Below are 16,359 nucleotides of genomic sequence, written 5' to 3'. Positions count from 1 at the left end.
AGTGACATCATTTTGCGAAATTCGTGAGCATGACGTCATGTAGCCCATCGCGCAGGTGGTGTTGCGAGTGACGTCACGCGGTGGCGGCGATGTTTAAGATGCCATTTATATTCATATTCTTTGGGTCTTTCGGTAAAGTCACGTAGATAGGTTCAATGAAAATAATAAAAATAAACTACGTTTCGATCACAACGCAAGCGGTAGTCATCAGGGTTCACCTCGTCTTCTTGTGCAGGGGAATTGAACTTTCAGGTCCGTTTCAATACGGGCAGAAAAACTATATTTTTGGTCTCTGTGTTTCTCCCTTGTGATGGGACGTTGGAGGATGAACGTTGAGATGTATAAGGGGCACGGGGTGGCCAATAAGGTCTGAATTGGTCTGTTATAAGGTAGGCAATGATAAGGGGCTGATCGGTATGCAGTTACCGTATCGACCAGATGGCAAGACGATCTGGATAGTAACACCCACCCAAGACCCCCACAACTACCGGATTATAAGACGCACCTTCCAAGACGCACCCCCCACTATTGATTTCACCACGCTGGTTAAGACAGGGAGCATAGAAGTGTGCAGTACAATGCTCGATTTTTTTTAATGCACTGCCCTTTGCTGCCCACAATATTTAAGGCAACTGGCCACTACTGATGAGTGCCTTTTGCGGTGCCTTGCAAGGGAAATGGAACTAGCCGTGCGAGGCATCTTCTCTAGGCAAGCCTTGGCGATTGTCGAGCCTTTTCACGAGGATTCTGACAATGTGGTTGTCTGGCCAATGCGACGCGAAGGAACGTGAAGAATGCCTCGTGCGAGATTAAATTGAGAGAGTGTACATCAGGATAACATTCCCAACATCATCAGGATAACATCAGGATAACATTCCCAACACCATCAGGATAACATCAGGATACATTCCCAACACCATCAGGATAACATCAGGATAGCATTCCCAACATCAGGATAACATCAGGATAACATTCCCAACATCATCAGGATAACATCAGGCTAACCTCAGGATAACGTTCCCAACATCATCAGGATAACATCAGGATAACATCCCCAACACCATCAGGATAACATCAGGATAACTTTCCCAACATCATCATCAGGATAACATCAGGATAACGTTCCCAACATCATCAGGATAACATTAGGATAACATTCCCAACATCATCAGGATAACATCAGGATAACGTTCCCAACACCATCAGGATAACATCAGGATAACATTCCCAACATCATCATCATCAGGATAATATCAGGATAACGTTCCCAACATCATCAGGATAACATCAGGATAATATTCCCAACATCATCATCAGGAGAACATTCCCAACACCATCAGGATAACATTCCCAACATAATCAGCCTAACATCAGGATAACGTTCCAAACATCATCATCAGGATAACATTCCCAACACCATCAGGATAACGTTCCCATCATCATCAGGATAACATCAGGATAACGTTCCCAACACCATCAGAATAACATCAGGATAACGTTCCCAACATCATCATCAGGAGAACATTCCCAACACCATCAGGATAACGTTCCCATCATCATCAGGATAACATTAAGATAACATTCCCAACGTCATCAGGATAACATCAGGAAAACATTCACAACATCATCATCAGGATAACATTCCCAACATCATCATCAGGATAACATCAGGAGAACATTCACATCATCATCAGGATAACATCAGGAGAACATTCACAACATCATCATCAGGATAACATCAGGAGAACATTCACAACATCATCATCAGGAGAACATTCCCAACATCATCATCAGGATAACATCAGGAGAACATTCACATCATCATCAGGAGAACATTCCCAACATAAACATCAGGAGAACATTCACAACATAAACATCAGGAGAACATCAGGAGAACGTTCCCAACATCATCATCAGGAGAACATTCCCAACACCACTCGGATGGCTTCGTGAATCCATTATCTGTACTGCCATCTCCTGGCCACGCCACGGGTTGTATCACAAATCTACACGAGGTAGCCCTCGTGGAGAAAGTGCCGGATTACTACAAATGTGTTGGAACAATTTGCAGGTATACAAACGTGAAACAAACAGTACTGTACAGCATTCATGCAATACGAATATATAACTCAGCTTGAAATTAATTTGGCAAATTCAATATTTAAAGTACAACAATTTACAGCCCCGTCAATACTCTTGCTGGGTGATGGCCTCCACGTGCCGTGTCAGTCGTGGGGGTTGTTTGACCATACTTCACCACGCTGGTTGGTGCAGGTTGACAAAACACATACAGTACCCAGGGAACAGGTTACACTTTATCGAGTACCTCGAGTGAAGGGGCTCAAGACATTAGATTGGTAACAGAAGTCACTCGGGTCGCCTGGGTCATAACACAGTGCATGGACCACAATGCGATTAAAAGATTAAAATATTTTAATTTGAAGCTTTCGTGACTGCAGGAATCCATAATCTTTGGTTCTTTCGGTAAAGTCACGTAGGTATAAAATAATAGATCACGACGTTTCGATCACAACACAAGCAATAGTCATCAGGTGAGACAATTACAGCGGTAAAACTGCTGAAGCAATCGCCATCAGGTGAGACAATTACAGCGGTAAAACTGCTGAAGCAATCGTCATCAGGTGAGACAATTACAGCGGTAAAACTGCTGAAGCAATCGTCATCAGGTGAGACAATTACAGCGGTAAAACTGCTGAAGCAATCGTCATCAGGTGAGACAATTACAGCGGTAAAACTGCTGAAGCAATCGTCATCAGGTGAGGCAATTACAGCAGGAAAACTGCTGAAGCAGTCGTCATCAGGTGAGACAATTACAGCGGTAAAACTGCTGAAGCAATCGTCATCAGGTAAGACAATTACAGCGGTAAAACTGCTGAAGCAATCGTCATCAGGTGAGACAATTACAGTGGTAAAACTGCTGAAACAATCGTCATCAGGTGAGACAATTACAGCGGTAAAACTGCTGAAGCAATCGTCATCAGGTGAGGCAATTACAGCAGGAAAACTGCTGAAGCAATCGTCATCAGGTGAGACAATTACAGCGGTAAAACTGCTGAAGCAATTGTCATCAGGTGAGACAATTACAGCGGTAAAACTGCTGAAGCAATCGTCATCAGGTGATACAATTAGTGGTAAAACTGCTGAAGCAATCGTCATCAGGTGAGAATTACAGCAGTAAAACTGCTGAAGCAATCGTCATCAGGTGAGACAATTACAGCAGGAAAACCGCGAAGCAATCGTCATCAGGTGAGACAATTACAGCAGTAAAACTGCTGAAGCAATCATCATCATCATCAGGTGATACAATTACAGGTGTAAAACTGCTGAAGCAATCGTCATAAGGTGAGGCAATTACAGCAGGAAAACTGCTGAAGCAATCGTCATCAGGTGAGACAATTACAGCGGTAAAACTGCTGAAGCAATCGTCAGGTGAGACAATTACAGCGGTAAAACTGCTGAAGCAATCGTCATCAGGAGAGACAATTACAGCGGTAAAACTGCTGAAGCAATCGTCATCAGGTGAGGCAATTACAGCAGGAAAACTGCTGAAGCAATCGTCATCAGGTGAGACAATTACAGGCGTAAAACTGCTGAAGCAATCGCCATCAGGTGATACAATTACATCGGTAAAACTGCTGAAGCAATCGTCATCAGGTGAGACAATTACAGCGGTAAAACTGCTGAAGCAATCGTCATCAGGTGAGACAAATTACAGCGGTAAAACTGCTGAAGCAATCGTCATCAGGTGAGACAATTACAGGCGTAAAACTGCTGAAGCAATCGTCATCAGGTGATACAATTACAGCGGTAAAACTGCAGAAGCAATCGTCATCAGGTGAGACAATTACAGGCGTAAAACTGCTGAAGCAATCGTCAACAGGTGATACGATTACAGCAGTAAAACTGCAGAAGCAATCGTCTTCAGGTGAGACAATTACAGCGGTAAAACTGCTGAAGCAATCGTCATCAGGTGAGACGATTACAGCGGTAAAACTGCTGAAGCAATCGTCATCAGGTGAGACAATTACAGCAGGGAAACTGCTGAAGCAATCGTCATCAGGTGATACAATTACAGCAGGGGAACTGCTGAAGCAATCGTCATCAGGTGAGACAATCACAGCGGGGAAAACTGCTGAAGCAATCGTCATCAGGTGAGACAATTACAGCGGTAAAACTGCTGAAGCAATCGTCATCAGGTGAGGCAATTACAGCAGGGAAACTGCTGAAGCAATCGTCATCAGGTGAGACAATTACAGCGGTAAAACTGCTGAAGCAATCGTCATCAGGTGAGACAATTACAGCGGTAAAACTACTGAAGCAATCGTCATCAGGTGAGGCAAATACAGCAAGAAAACTGCTGAAGCAATCGTCATCAGGTGAGGCAATTACACCGGTAAACTGCTGAAGCAATCGTCATCATGTGAGGTAATTACAGAGGTAAAACTGCTGAAGCAATCGTCATCAGGCGATACAATTACAGCGGTAAAACTGCTGAAGCAATCGTCATCAGGTGAGACAATTACAGCGGTAAAACTGCTGAAGCAATCGTCATCAGGTGAGGCAATTACAGCAGGGAAACTGCTGAAGCAATCGTCATCAGGTGAGGCAATTACAGCAGGAAAACTGTTGAAGTAATCGTCATCAGGTGAGGCAATTACAGCAGGAAAACTGCTGAAGCAATCGTCATCAGGTGAGGCAATTACAGCGGTAAAACTGCTGAAGCAATCGTCATAAGGTGAGACAATTACAGCGGTAAAACTGCTGAAGCAATCCTCATCAGGTGAGGCAATTACAGCAGGGAAACTGCTGAAGCAATCGTCATCAGGTGAGACAATTACAGCAGGAAAACTGCTGAAGCAATCGTCATCAGGTGAGGCAATTACAGCGGTAAACTGCTGAAGCAATCGTCATCATGTGAGGTAATTACAGCGGTAAAACTGCTGAAGCAATCGTCATCAGGTGAGACAATTCGAGCGGTAAAACTGCTGAAGCAATCGTCATCAGGTGAGACAATTACAGCGGTAAAACTGCTGAAGCAATCGTCATCAGGTGAGACAATTACAGCGGTAAAACTGCTGAAGCAATCGTCATCAGGTGAGACAATTACAACGGGGAAACTGCTGAAGCAATCGTCATCAGGTGAGACAATTACAGGGGTAAAACTGCTGAAGCAATCGTCATCAGGTGAGACAATTACAGCGGTAAAACTGCTGAAGCAATCGTCATCAGGTGAGACAATTACAGCGGTAAAACTGCTGAAACAATCGTCATCAGGTGAGAATTACAGCAGTAAAACTGCTGAAGCAATCGTCATCAGGTGAGACAATTACAGCAGGGAAACTGCTGAAGCAATCGTCATCAGGTGAGACAAATTACAGCAGTAAAACTGCTGAAGCAATCGTCATCAGATGAGACAATTACAGGCGTCAAACTGCTGAAGCAATCGTCATCAGGTGAGACAATTACAGCAGGAAAACCGCGAAGCAATCGTCATCAGGTGAGACAATTACAGCGGTAAAACTGCTGAAGCAATCATCATCAGGTGATACAATTACAGGCGTAAAACTGCTGAAGCAATCGTCATAAGGTGAGGCAATTACAGCAGGAAAACTGCTGAAGCAATCGTCATCAGGTGAGACAATTACAGCGGTAAAACTGCTGAAGCAATCGTCAGGTGAGACAATTACAGCGGTAAAACTGCTGAAGCAATCGTCATCAGGAGAGACAATTACAGCGGTAAAACTGCTGAAGCAATCGTCATCAGGTGAGGCAATTACAGCAGGAAAACTGCTGAAGCAATCGTCATCAGGTGAGACAATTACAGGCGTAAAACTGCTGAAGCAATCGCCATCAGGTGATACAATTACATCGGTAAAACTGCTGAAGCAATCGTCATCAGGTGAGACAATTACAGCGGTAAAACTGCTGAAGCAATCGTCATCAGGTGAGACAAATTACAGCGGTAAAACTGCTGAAGCAATCGTCATCAGGTGAAACAATTACAGGCGTAAAACTGCTGAAGCAATGGTCATCAGGTGATACAATTACAGCGGTAAAACTGCAGAAGCAATCGTCATCAGGTGAGACAATTACAGGCGTAAAACTGCTGAAGCAATCGTCATCAGGTGATACAATTACAGCGGTAAAACTGCAGAAGCAATCGTCATCAGGTGAGACAATTACAGCGGTAAAACTGCTGAAGCAATCGTCATCAGGTGAGACGATTACAGCGGTAAAACTGCTGAAGCAATCGTCATCAGGTGAGACAATTACAGCAGGGAAACTGCTGAAGCAATCGTCATCAGGTGATACAATTACAGCAGGGGAACTGCTGAAGCAATCGTCATCAGGTGAGACAATCACAGCGGGGAAAACTGCTGAAGCAATCGTCATCAGGTGAGACAATTACAGCGGTAAAACTGCTGAAGCAATCGTCATCAGGTGAGGCAATTACAGCAGGGAAACTGCTGAAGCAATCGTCATCAGGTGAGACAATTACAGCGGTAAAACTGCTGAAGCAATCGTCATCAGGTGAGACAATTACAGCGGTAAAACTGATGAAGCAATCGTCATCAGGTGAGGCAAATACAGCAAGAAAACTGCTGAAGCAATCGTCATCAGGTGAGGCAATTACACCGGTAAACTGCTGAAGCAATCGTCATCATGTGAGGTAATTACAGAGGTAAAACTGCTGAAGCAATCGTCATCAGGCGATACAATTACAGCGGTAAAACTGCTGAAGCAATCGTCATCAGGTGAGACAATTACAGCGGTAAAACTGCTGAAGCAATCGTCATCAGGTGAGGCAATTACAGCAGGGAAACTGCTGAAGCAATCGTCATCAGGTGAGGCAATTACAGCAGGAAAACTGCTGAAGTAATCGTCATCAGGTGAGGCAATTACAGCAGGAAAACTGCTGAAGCAATCGTCATCAGGTGAGGCAATTACAGCGGTAAAACTGCTGAAGCAATCGTCATAAGGTGAGACAATTACAGTGGTAAAACTGCTGAAGCAATCCTCATCAGGTGAGGCAATTACAGCAGGGAAACTGCTGAAGCAATCGTCATCAGGTGAGACAATTACAGCAGGAAAACTGCTGAAGCAATCGTCATCAGGTGAGGCAATTACAGCGGTAAACTGCTGAAGCAATCGTCATCATGTGAGGTAATTACAGCGGTAAAACTGCTGAAGCAATCGTCATCAGGTGAGACAATTCGAGCTGTAAAACTGCTGAAGCAATCGTCATCAGGTGAGACAATTACAGCGGTAAAACTGCTGAAGCAATCGTCATCAGGTGAGACAATTACAGCGGTAAAACTGCTGAAGCAATCGTCATCAGGTGAGACAATTACAACGGGGAAACTGCTGAAGCAATCGTCATCAGGTGAGACAATTACAGGGGTAAAACTGCTGAAGCAATCGTCATCAGGTGAGACAATTACAGCAGGAAAACTGCTGAAGCAATCGTCATCAGGTGAGGCAATTACAGCAGGAAAACTGCTGAAGCAATCGTCATCAGGTGAGGCAATTACAGCAGGAAAACTGCTGAAGCAATCGTCATAAGGTGAGGCAATTACAGCGGTAAACTGCTGAAGCAATCGTCATCAGGTGAGGTAATTACAGCGGTAAAACTGAAGCAATCGTCATCAGGTGAGACAATTACAGCGGTAAAACTGCTGAAGCAATCATCATCAGGTGATACAATTACAGCGGTAAAACTGCTGAAGCAATCGTCATCAGGTGAGACAATTACAGCGGTAAAACTGCTGAAGCAATCGTCATCAGGTGAGACAAATTACAGCAGGGAAACTGCTGAAGCAATCGTCATCAGGTGAGACAATTACAGCAGGAAAACTGCTGAAGCAATCGTCATCAGGTGAGACAATTACAGCAGGAAAACTGCTGAAGCAATCGTCATCAGGTGAGGCAATTACAGCGGTAAACTGCTGAAGCAATCGTCATCAGGCGAGGCAATTACAGCAGGGAAACTGCTGAAGCAGGCTGCAATCATCTCACCTGATGACGATTGCTTGTGTTGCGATCGAAACGTCGTGCTCTGTTATTTTTCTACCTATTTGACTTTACTGAAAGAACCAAAGAGTATGTATTCAAAGATTGTGCAAGAGTAAAACTTTCGGTGCTCATGAAGTGATATTTAAAACCCTCGCGTCAACAGGCCGGCTTTTTTTCAATTCCCCCGGGGCTTTTTCCCCCCTCAAATTGTGAAAATGAATTACCATCTAGGAAAACATGACAGAGATATATATTCTCGGTTCTTTCGGTAAAGTCACGTTGAAGGGAAACAATAAAATAATTGTTTTATATATTTTTTATTTCGTTTCCCTTCAACGTGACTTTACCGAAAGAACCAAGAATATGAATCACTGCAGTCATGAAAGCTTTAAATCAAAATTTTATGACAGAGATAGTTGACAATACACTCAGACGTGCCTTGGAAGAAGAACCAATCATCATAATGTATTCACCTCGCACTCATTTCAGTCTTCAGACTCCTTCAGGAGGGTCCTGTACTGGAATGTTTGACCCTAACATAGAACAAAGTGGAAAGTACTGTATTTTTCATCGATACAGCACAACATTGAGTTGTAGCAACATCACGGCACTTTTGCAGATTCACTTACAGATAATAACAATGTTGTTATGGGTGTGATATACTGTCTGCGAGTCTGGTCAAACATTTCGGTGTATTTACAGACAAAATGACAAATGAAATATACATGAAGTGAGCAGTATGTTATAGATTGTTTTAATGATTGCATATCTCAAATATGAGCATTGAATTTTAGTACAGTACACAAAACAGTGAAGACCTGCTTTAGTATTCACAGAATTTGCATTTCTAACAAAAATCTAAAGTAGCTGATAAAAGTGGATATTCGGAATGTCTAACAACTACTGTGTTGGTGAAAATGCAATTCTGCAAACATTAATTCAGCTCGATGTGTGTATACCACAGCAGAGATCCTATGTACATTTTCAAAGCTATATTTGCAAGCACTTTGGGTGAAAGGCAAGAATCTCCTTACATTTGCACTACACATTCCCACACAATTCACTCCCCGTGCAGTAAGACGATTTAACATGTACAGGGCGTTTCAAAATAATAGACCCGATTTGAAATCGCTATATCTCTGCAACCACGAACTGCCCAAGAATTAAACTCTTACCACTTGAAGGCGGGGCATAGTTTCAAATGATTACCGCTAGATGCCTCTCCCAGGGTACAAACAGCCCCTAGCCTCAGTCATTCGCAAGACACTCTGCCTCAACGTTGGATAGGTCGCGCGGGACCCTAAGACTTGGCGCTACACTCTTGGCTCCCAAGATCCCCAGACATCATCACACCCTGCGAATTTTTCTTGTGGGGATACGTCAAAGACCGTGGTGTTTTTGTGCTACCGTTTGCGACTAATCTGGATGACCTCAAAAACAGGATCACTGCAGAGGTGACTTCAGTGGAAGAAGACACTTTGAGAGGCGTTTGGGACGAATTCAACTCTCGTCTCGATGTTGTCCGTACTGCAGGTGGAGGGCACATGGAGCATTTATAAAATGGTTGGTAAAACTTGATAACTCATTAAACCGTTTGTAACTTTTTGTGTAATTGTAACATGTTGCTATCGTGAAATATACTGCTTTGAAATTTGAAACACCCTGTATATTGTTCTTTGAGAATTCAATTCTAAGTCGCAGGTTAAAACAAAGAAAAAAGAAAGTATTTTTTAAAGCGGGACACGATGGGCGAAGGTCATTTCCCTCCTCTATTTCCGGTTCTATCATAACCACCAACGCAACCTGACATAGCCGTGGTTGATAGGCTACGTGTAAGAACAGCACAGCGCGATCTGACGTTTCCATGTAGCTAAATCACCTCAAGGCTCCCGTAAATCACGTGACTTCTTGTGTGCCCCCCCCACCACTCTGAATGCCTCCCTCTCCGCCCCACTGTGAGAACAGAAGCTGCTCCATGCAGCAGCGTCTAGGCCCTCTTGTAGCCTCTTCCTCTTTTCCCACAGATTATATCCTGGACTCTACTCGTCTTGCTGCTGCATGCCTTGGGTACAAAGTTTTACTCAACCAATCTTACATCCTCATTATGAAAGGAGTGTTTTCCAACCTCAGTAACAACACTGTGCTTGTATATTGCATTAAACATTGCTGCTCATAGTACCCATGACAATTTGTTTTCAAATAACTTGGGTTACAGCTGCAAGGACAAGTTATGGTGTAGTGCAAGGAGTTTGCTTTAAAACATACACCGGGTGAAGGAAAGAAAGTAAAAAAAACCCACTGCATAAACCTTAGAATTAATTTAATTAGCATAATAAGAATTTTAGTTTAACCATGGAGGGATAGAATGTGATGCTGGCATTTCATCTTCACGAAGGTTGTCGCCTTCTCGGTCATCAGTCGCTGCTGGAGGAAGAGGAGGAGGAGCTCTGCGGATGTGTGCGGAAAGTGAATGGAAAGACGGCAGTCAGCCAACAGCCCCGCACCACCAATGGTGCACTGATGTGTGTTGCACTTCATGCAGCTTTTAAAGAAAATTATAATCAACATGATCTATAACAATTACAATATTTACCATTTAGTGTTACTAGATCTCATAGGATCATCAACAAATCATTTGAAGTGGTAACTTCAAAGTGCATATTCAATTTCAAAAGTTTAAATAATGGTAGGTCTTCAATCGAGTTGGAATTCCTTTGCAAAATTAGATTTGAAGGATTATAACATTACAAAATTGTATTAGAACATATCTAAATTATCGTCACAAACTTCCACTACTTACTACCCAATGTCATAACTAACTACCAGATTAATGTGTATATGCACAGCCCTTTGATTATAATTTTTTTAAAATTAATACTTAAATAATAATACAACCCCCTTTTAAGTGGAAGACACTAACTTCCGAGCCCACCTTGCCATGCTTATGCTGCTTATGCTTCTTGTGATCCTTATTCTTCTTTGCCTTCTTGTGCTTGTGCTGCCCGTGCCCCGGAACCACTGGGAGGCCATGAGGGCCAACAGCATGGCCAGGGGGGTGGCCATGGGGGTGGCCATGGGGGTGGCCATGGGAGTGGCCATGGGGCTGACCATGGGGCTGGCCATGGGGATAACCAGGCACGGGGCCTGGGGGGCACACCACTGGGCCATGGGGTTGCCCAGGGGGGCACGGATAGGGCCCTTGAGGGTATCCTTGCTGGCCTGGAAGGGGACCAGGGTACCCTGGCTGGCCACCTGGGTACCCTGGCTGGCCACCTGGGTACCCTGGCTGGCCACCTGGGTACCCTGGCTGGCCACCTGGGTACCCTGCCTGGGGGTAGCCAGGGGGGATGTTAGGGTTTGGAGGGTATGACCCTGGTGGGTAAGGTGACTGACCTGCAAGAAAGAAAAAAACACTTATTATGTTGTATTCAAAATTTAAATAAAATCTTGTTTTTTGTATTTGGTGAAAATATTGGCAAATTATTGAAGACTATGTTATCAACACTGTTTAATTTTGGCTCATCAGTTTGGTGGTATTGAGTTAATAAGCTGGAGCAGTACACCATGTTCTGGTTATGTCAAAGGCAGCATGATCTGGGGCATGGTTGCACATATGATTGTGAGGGCATGAATATATGTAACTTTGTAATATTGTTATATAAGAAAAATTACACAAAGTGTGGTGCATCAAATATATCATATGCAGACATTGACCAAGGTCTTGTGTTTTTACGAATTTACAAGATATCAAGGTCCTCCAATTATATAAAATGACACAAGTTTGACTATTTCTTCGAATTCATTAAGATCTGCACAGGTAGTGGAAATCGGCTGGACTACGACGGTTCGCCATGCCGGCACTTCTCAGAACACTGAACACGTAAACTGGCACTTCTCTGAACACTGAACATGTAAACTTGCACTTTTCAGAATGGTTCCTATTCCTACGCTGTCATGCCACCACAGAGGGCAAGTGGCAGGGCAGATGGGCTGCTGCTGCTGCTGCAGGACGATTAGGTTTCGTACCGGCGCTGCTCTATTACATTTAGACCAATGGGCCGGCAAAAAAAGGCCATGGCCAGAAAATCAATGTTTGAGGATAACTTAATTGTACTGAATGGCAGTTGCAGGTAAGCAATCCGAGCTGGTTTACTCAGTTAACTCTGCTTTGCAAAGTGCACACATGTGATAATTCGCTAAGGCAACAAGTAAAATCCATATATACAGAGACAATTTCAACCGAGAGGAAGGTTATAGACTCAGCAATCATTGGAAAGATGTCGGTCACAGTCCCTATGATCGCTGTTACATTGCATTTATGGCTTTATTTTGGTGATTTCGAAAACGTTTTTTGGTTTGGCCATGTTTTTGTTTATTGTAGTATGAAGTTAGACTGATGGCCTTAATCTAAGTTGTCTTGTGGTTGTTGTTGTTGTTTGACTTTGCATCCCACTGGGATTTTTGCACACAGCGTTGGTGTACGGTGCTTTTTCAGGAATATTTTTATTTTTTCCTGGATTTTCTTTTTGCAGTCACTTTAAGATGTTTTCTTGTTCATGTTTTTTTTTTGCTGCGGTTGCACCTGATTCAAGAGCCGAATGGCTCACAAGGCTATACCAAATAAATGAACTAAAATTAACAAACAAAAAAGAACTAATTCAACCACTTTGGGTCATGACTTGACTTGTGTTTTCTTGTCAATCAACCTCCACCGTCAGCAGTGTGGTGTGTGGAGCGCGGTGCAGGGATTTTTGCTGCTGCATTGACATTCTGCTGCATTGGCACTCGTGGACCGCCCATGCTCCTGGTTCTGTTGATAGCTGCATTGGCATTGTTGCTGCATTGGCATTGTTGCTGCATTGGCATTGTTGCTGCATTGGCATTGTTGCTGCATTGGCATTGTTGCGGCGCACGAGTGCACCGCCCATACTTCCGGTGCTGTTGATGCACTTGGGCTACGCCCATCCCCAAACCTTAATCAGCTTGCCTTTAGAGGCTGACTCCTTTGCCTGATGACGACTGCTTGTGTTGCGATCGAAACGTCGTGATATTTGTATTCTCTTTTTTTATATCTACATGACTTTACCGAAAGAAGCATAGAATAATTATTATATAAGTTTATAGAATTTTTTAAAAGTACTTTCACTTAAAAATGAGCAAAACAACAATAACTGTATATCCACTGAAGCTTACTCACTGGGACACACACAAATGTAACTATGAGCAAATAATTTAAAAGAATGTAGTCATAACTTGTGATACTGGTGGCCTAAAATCAATTGGGCAACATACTCATTTGTCAAAATACTTAGAAATATATTATTTATTGGTATTAATTGAAAGTGTATAAACAGTACAGGAAGATATTTTAATATGTATACAAAGCAATAAAATCACACCAATCTGCCTCTTCAATCTCTCATTCCCTTCCTTACCTGACGGTGGATTCCACATTCTTAATAATGGGTAGACTTTTCAACTCCCAAAAAGTGGCACCTGGATAAAAGACAAAATGCAGAAAAACAAGTCTCAGAATATACAGCCCCGACTTTACAACGACACGTGGTGTTTCATGGCAGAAGCTTCGGGGCATTGCGACTCAACCAACAGGTCGGTGGGACGGCGGCTTGTGAACAACCAGGTGAACTTTAATTTTAAGAAAACATTCACTAACCGACAAGTTTTCTTTAATATATAATGCACCTGCATTCATATCGAGTGTAGACCTACGCATGCTTGGATGTTCTTGTATAAACTTGCTCCCATATTCTTGATAGACACTTCCGACAATGGACCTGCTGCTCCCCAAACCTCCCGAACACCTCCCCCCCCCACTCGTGGACTCGCCATCGTCATTCTTACCTTAGATGTTCTCTTGTGTAATTTGTTTAAACGTATATATTTATTATGTCTTTGCATCCTTCTCCAGCTGTGCCCTTACAGTGTGCTGTGCATTTGAATGTTTAATAAGATGTTGGGTTTGGGGGGAGCACGCCTTGGATGTCACTGGTGTAGATTGTGACCAAATGTTTGCCAAGGGGGTGGGGGTCGTCACTGTATGCTGATTGCATACAGTGGCACAATGTGGTACTGGTTTAAGGTGCAACACACTGTGGCTGCGATTGCTATCTGGAAGACACACTGCACGGAGCAGAGTGAAGCATACTTTGTTTGAGTGTGACCCGGCTGGGAAGATGTTGAACAAGGGCACACCTGCCACGCTTCAAAAAACACGTGCCGTAACCGTGCGAACATCATATACCGTACCAGTGCAAGTGGGTGTATTATATAAGCGAGACTCGTCCAAGCCCCAAATATGAAACAATTAAAAGTGCTCTCTTAAGACAAATTATACTTTAAAGTGTTTGACTCCAATAGGACCATAGACAATCAGCTGTAATCAGCCGTAAATAAATATGTTATCATTGATGCCTTATCTTCCATTGTTACAAGTCTGCACTGTTTTTCAGAACTCAAGAGCGGGCATGCTGTGTCAATTCACCACTACCATATGAATGTAAATTCCCATCTTTGGCTAGGAACCTCCAGTGACAGTAATCACCGACTGAGCCACTTCACACTCTTACACGACGTGGCTAAGGTGAATCACCGGGCTGTACATGACGTTGTGCACAGTGCTGCATTCGCCAGACAGGAACCCTGTGAAACAATACAGTATTGGGAGAGGAGCCCAAATGAGCCGTCACAAGGCGCAACGACCCTGTTGGTCAACGCCTCCCACAAGTCTCAATAAGATGACCTATAGACTCCCACTCAAGGCTGCACTTTGCCTGGGACTGGGCAAAACTTGACACCAAAGTGTTATTGATCTTCGTGCGTGGGCATCGTAGCGCAGCGCAGCAACATTCATTGTTGTACCGTAGTTCTACGCTCCCATCTGCATCAACAGCGCAATGACTATCGTGGTGAAGTATGGTCAAATAACTCCTAACGACCCAAATGGCATGGGAGTCGGCTGACGCGTTGGCGTCCAGAATGAACGCCGCATTCGAGACCCAAACACCGCATTCGAGACCCAAACACCGCAACCTCCTGGCTTTGACATTCCTCCTCAAGGACACCGCTGGTGGAACCACCAACCACATCATCGGAACTTCACACAGGCCGCTGTGTACGTCTCCGTCATGAATGTGGAATTCAAGACAAAGCCACGGTGGTGGTGCGATCGTGACCGTGCAACCCAAACTGTGGCCCTGATCGTGAAGCAATGTGGTCTGCCGCTCCTTGCACGGAGGAGGAGGCACAGCGACACGACACGAACTCTCCTCTCTGCTGAAGCCCTCTCGTCGTGGCCAGCAGCAGCAGCAACAGACCTCGACATTGGCATTTAGCTCCTGAACACGTTGCTGCCATCGTGTGCAACAATAAAACTGCTTTTGCCAGTGGCGCACAGGCACAAATAACAACACTGGTCAATAACAGTGACCTGAAAATAGAAAATAAATAATGCCCGGAAAGATAGGCGACGTTTCGGTCAACGGCCCTTCTAATATATTGTTTTGTTATATTTTATTTCTATAGCAGGGTTATATACTTCGGCATTCATTACAGGACCAGTAAACATGATTCATTACCTACTAAAAAATGGTTTAAACCACACACCTGTGGCCGAAATAGGAATGTAATGTATTATTAAAAAGCCACCAAACAGACCTAACCACGTGAGCACTCAACCGTGAGCGGTGTAACCTCACTTGCTAGGTAACGACGCCGTGGATTACAAGCGAACAATGTCAACAGAAACGACACTCATCTGGAGTGTCGTCAGAGACGGAGGAGAAGAGGCGACCGTATCGCATTGTCCCGTGGCGGCAACAGCAGCAACGGGAGCGGTGGCAACGACCTCGGCCGTAACCTTTGTCCTCGGTCGTGACCTTTGTCCTCGGCCGTGACCTTTGTCCCCGGACCACCTAAACCCCCCACAACGCAGCCAACACCGGTGGTGGAGTCCTACTCAAAGTGAGCATTGAGGCACTGCTGCTGTTCATCGCATTTCCACAGGCGTGCAGTGGTGGAGATTCCGCATTCGTATGGCGGGGGCGAGTCTGTCCATCGAAGAACAATTGCCGTTGACTTACTCCAAACACGTGCCGCTCTACCTGTTTTACCGACCCCGTATAGAGCGATGATGGGCTGAGTCAATAAACGGGATACATCTGCCGGCAACGGCAGGTCAACGGCCCAAGTGACACAAAGCCTTTGCTTGTTACCATGTTTGACTGACCATACTGACCATACCGATCTTGTCGTCGTGATGTCGGAGTGACTGTAATAATGTAAAATGCCGCGACTGAGCAGCGCAAC

This window comes from Petromyzon marinus, chromosome 2 (assembly GCF_048934315.1).
Source record: "Petromyzon marinus isolate PM22_M1 ecotype Great Lakes invasive population chromosome 2, UKy_Petmar_22M1.pri1.0, whole genome shotgun sequence".
NCBI classification, from domain to species: domain Eukaryota; kingdom Metazoa; phylum Chordata; class Hyperoartia; order Petromyzontiformes; family Petromyzontidae; genus Petromyzon; species Petromyzon marinus.
Note: the sequence above shows the minus strand (reverse complement) of the source record.